The 4678-nt window shown below is 40.5% G+C and overlaps 1 pseudogene; it reads right to left on the reverse strand.

Annotated features, from left to right (window-relative positions):
• Nucleotides 1–423: 423 nt before the first annotated feature.
• On the reverse strand, nucleotides 424–1910 carry LOC138378711 (ATPase WRNIP1 pseudogene; annotated as a pseudogene).
• Nucleotides 1911–4678: the final 2768 nt, after the last annotated feature.

Raw genomic sequence — 4678 nt, forward strand, 5'->3', positions numbered from 1 at the left:
TAAAAAAATACCCAAAACACTATGCAGTATTAAATCACAATTACATTTTTTTACCAATTAAAACTACCCAGAATATACATTTTTTAAAGAAAAAAAATCCTACAGAACTGAATTCTGAAATGACATTATGACTTAAATATTATGACAAAACAGATAATTCCTTACAACATTAATTCATTGCACAAAGCTGCCAGATATTTTCATAAGCATAACCATTGCACAGAGTGCAAAAGAACAGAATTTCAATGTCATACATTTAGTTGAAGTAACTGTGCCTCCACCTACAGAGCTCTTAAATTTCTGGCACAAAATGTTGGTCTGTTTTAACTTCTACCAGGCAACCAACTTCACAGTCCAGTTACTCCTTCTTTCTGGCCCTTCCTAAAAAAAGAAACATCCTTCTGCTGTCATAACCTGAAAGAGTCAGCACCTCCTTTGCTTGAAAAAATCAACTCCTCTCAACTCTTAAGGCAGGTATTCCTGCTCCACAGCCTCGCTGCACAGGGGGTTGTACTTGGAGCCTTTGCAGTAGCCCAAATCCTTCATCAGCCCGGTTGGCGCCTTCCTCAGGTGCAGAAGGCCCTGAGGCACTGGGGGCAGAGGGCCCTGGTGGTTCCTCAGGCGGGCTTTGACGTTGCTATAGGCGCTGAATACCTCAATGGACTTTGGGGCTCTGGCAAAATAGACTACACACTGGGCCAGAAGCACCTCGCATTCAGGCATGCCTATAAAATGACAGCCTTGGTAGGCAGCGACTGCTTTTGTTAACGCAGATGGGTCTGCCAGACCTATGTCCTTGCTGGCAAACCTCACGAGCCTCCTTGCTACATAGAGCGGTTCCTCTCCTTCCTCGAGCATGCGAGCCAGCCAGTAGAAGGAGGCGTTCTGGTCGGAGTCCCGCATGGACTTGTGCAGGGCGGAGATGCAGTTGTAGTGCTCCTCTCCTGCACGGTTATGCATAATGTGGGATCGCTGCAGGCCTTCCTTCAGGTCATTCTCAGTGATCAGAACTCTGCTGGGAGAATAGGTTTGCCCACCCTTCTTACAGAACATCTTCCTGGAGCTTAGCCTGGCCAGCACAGCCAACTGCAGTCCATTCAACCCAGCCCTGGCATCCCTGTCATTGAGGTAAGCCAGAGTGTCTACTGCTTTGTCCTCTGTGATCACGGAGGGCTCAGAGCTGCTGTTGCTGCTGTGGCCCAGAGGTTCAGTGGGACGGCTAGAGTGTAGGACGTGGATTCCCAGTGAGTTGATCATTCGCATTAAAATAGTCACCATTGCCTCTACTGGATATTTCTCAAGAACAATCACCCGACAGCAGCTCAGAAGAGCAGCATTGACCTGGAAGGAAGGGCTCTCAGTGGTTGCCCCGATCAGGGTGATGGTCCCACATTCCACGTGAGGAAGGAAGTGTCCTGCTGAGATTTATTGAACCGATAAATCTCATCAATAAAAAGGATGGTTTTCCTTTTGAAAAAGCTCTTTTCATTTTAAGCTTGTTTTATGACATCTCGCACATGATTTGTCTTGGCATTTGTTGCAGACAATGTCACAAGCCTTGTGCTATGCTTCTTGCTGTTGTTGGCTATGATGTGAGCCAGAGTGGTCTTGCCGCAGCCCGGTGGCCCCCCAAGGATGAGCGAGGGAATTTCGTTGGTCTCCAAGAGCGAGCGGAACAAGGTCTCCTGCCCCACAGCCCTGCTCTGCCCCATGTAGTCCTGCAGCGAGTCAGGACGCATCTCGGCCAGTGGCTTGCCCTCCAGCATCTGCCGGATCTCCTCCCCGGCCACCGCGGGGGGGTGCAGACGGCCCCCACCGCTGGCCCCACACGTGGCGGCAGCAGTGGCGGCGTCCTCCACATCCCAGTGCCCTGGGTTGTCCTTGCTGTCTGCTTCCGCGTCTCCCTCGCCATTGCCCCTTGTGCGGAGACTACTGGACCTTCCTAAAGATCTGCCTTGGTTCTCTAAGATTTAGAGAAAGCCAGTCCTTTAGGACTCATTTTTTGCCACCTTTGAAAAATAATAATAGTTCTTTTAAAACATTTAAGATTCCAAAAGCCACAAAATGAAAAATGGCTGAATGTTCCTGAACTGAAATCTCCCTGGCAGGCAGAGGTAAATCCTGCCTGACTTCACTAGAAGTTTGGGGGCTGATCTTGTGGTTTTTCTTCACAGAGGGTCGAGGCGTGCCTGGGTTTGTCTGCACCATTTATTCTTTCCCACAATAATTTCCAGCTCTGACTTGGCTTTTTGGAATTGAGTTGTCGAGGCAAAGACAAAAGCAGAGGGTCACAGGAATGGGTGTTTGTGATGAGGAGCGAAATGGCAGTTTTTCAATAGTATTTTAAGAAGTCAGCACGGCCCCAAAGGTAACGTTATTATTTTTTTTTCTCTTACTGGTTCTATATTCAGGAGCACAGATGAGTGTTTTCCCTGAGTGTTCCTATGTGGGCAGGATTTTTCCCATACCATGGCTGAGAGGTGAAAAAGGTGGGTTTTAGGCTGATTCAGTGGCCAAAGATAGGACCAAGGTCTGCAGGCCTGTTCACCTGAGACTCAGGTGGATATGAATCCTCCTGTGTATCTTGACAGATGGTGCTAGTGGCAAGATCAAGGTCAAATGGGCTATAGCTTAGGTTAAAGTGGGATGTGGTCATTTTTTATTCTCTTGCCAGGACTATTATTGGCAAGTCTGCCACCTGGTCATGGTCTGGCTTTCTCAAAATGGCCCTCCTCAAACTTGGGCTCAACCAGGGTATCAAAAACTCTGACCTGGAGTGCAAAACTCCCATCAAGGCTGCTTTGTTTGAGCATGGCTATCACATTATGCTGTGGGGATATGACTGGGAGACCTCCTATTGTGTCATCTCGCTTATGTTACTCTGCTATATGCTTCACTTTCTGAAATATATGTCAAATTTGTCCATGGTTCTTGGATTCAAAAGTTCTGAAATAAAATGCTAAATTTACCTGTTAATGTAAGAAGCAAATTAGATTACTAGTGGGCACCAAACATTTATTAAAATGTTTGGAGTTAAGTTCAAGTTTATTGTAGGCAAGAAGAAATCACTAAAATTAATATCCATTTTCTCAGCCTATATTTAAATGATGGCATAATTTAATCCCAAAATTTTACTTTTTATTTCAGTAATTTATACCATATTTTACAACATTTATGTTGTTCATTTGGAAATGCCAAGCATTTCTTAACTTCAAAAGGCTGTATTATTGCTTCTATATTTTATGTAAAAATAGCACCAATCTTCATGGCAGCATGCAATTAAAAATTGTAGATATTGAAAGTATTACCTTTTTTTGAGACAGGGTCCTAATCTATTGCTAAAGAATTATTTTTATTTGCATCTATTAAAGTACAGAGAGAAAAGACAAAAGAATTATTTTTAAATAGTATATCTATGTTATCTTCAGTATTTTATGTATCAAAATTTCTCTTATTCTTGTTTTCAAGTCAATATTACTGTGTTTCTTTTGAGTGTATGTTTCCTCAGATGAGTGCATTGTATTTTTTATTTTGCACCTGAATATTATGAAATGGATGATAATGTTCAGCTCTGTACACTTAAAATAATGTGGTACATGATTTCTGTATGCATTGGGCATATATTTGCTGCCTATAAAATATCTGTGCTTTTTTTGACTTTATAAAAATTGCCCACACATGGTTCAGGACTTACATTGTCCATGCTTGTTCAGAACTTATCGTGTGTGGGTGTGTGCGCACTCTCGCGAGTGTGCCGGTTGGTTATCAATGATTGCTTTAGCCTATCTATGTGAGTGGTGAAGGAAATAGTCTTAAATTCACAATATATTTATTGTTTGAATTTATATTATTTTATGAGAGAAACAATTTTGTTATTTGAAGGTGATTTTTGAAAAGTTTTCTAATTATCTCTTTAGGTAGCCAAATTTTTAATTGTGGTAAAATACATAAAATTGTTATATCAAACATTTTTAAGTATACAGTTTAGTAGTGTTAAGTATATTCACATAGTTTTTCAACATATTTCTAGATCATTTTTATCTTATTAAACTAAAAGTGAATAGCCATTAAACAGGAAATGATTCTTTCTACCTCTTTCTAACTCCTGAAAAACATCACTTTACTTTCTCTTTCTATGAATTTGACTACTTCACATACTTTATGAGTATAATAATACAGTGACTGTTTCTTTTTGATTGCTTTGTTTTACTTAACATATTATCCTCAACGTTTGTCCTTGCTATAATATGTGTCAAGATGAACATTTTTAAGGCTAAATAACATTCCATTATATGTATATGCCATATTTCTTTATCTACTCATCGATAAAGGGACATTTTGTTTGTTTCCAGGTATTGTCTTTAGTAAATAATGCTGCAATGTATGCAAATGTGCAAATATCTATTCCATGTTTTGCTTTGAATAAGTTTGAGATATTTTGGATACACTGATGTAGTACCATGTGCATATTCTTGCTTTTGTTGTGTGTTAACTTTGATATCATATCCAAGAAATCATTACAAAGTGTAATTGTAATGAAGCTTCCCTTTTATATATGCTTCTAGGAGTTTAATATTTATAGGTCTTACATTTAAGTCTTTGTCTATGTTTTTAATTGACACTTATAATTGTGCATATTTACAGGATACAATTTGACGTTTCACATATATATGTTGTA

Source organism: Eulemur rufifrons, chromosome 30, assembly GCF_041146395.1.
Source record: "Eulemur rufifrons isolate Redbay chromosome 30, OSU_ERuf_1, whole genome shotgun sequence".
Lineage (NCBI taxonomy): Eukaryota > Metazoa > Chordata > Mammalia > Primates > Lemuridae > Eulemur > Eulemur rufifrons.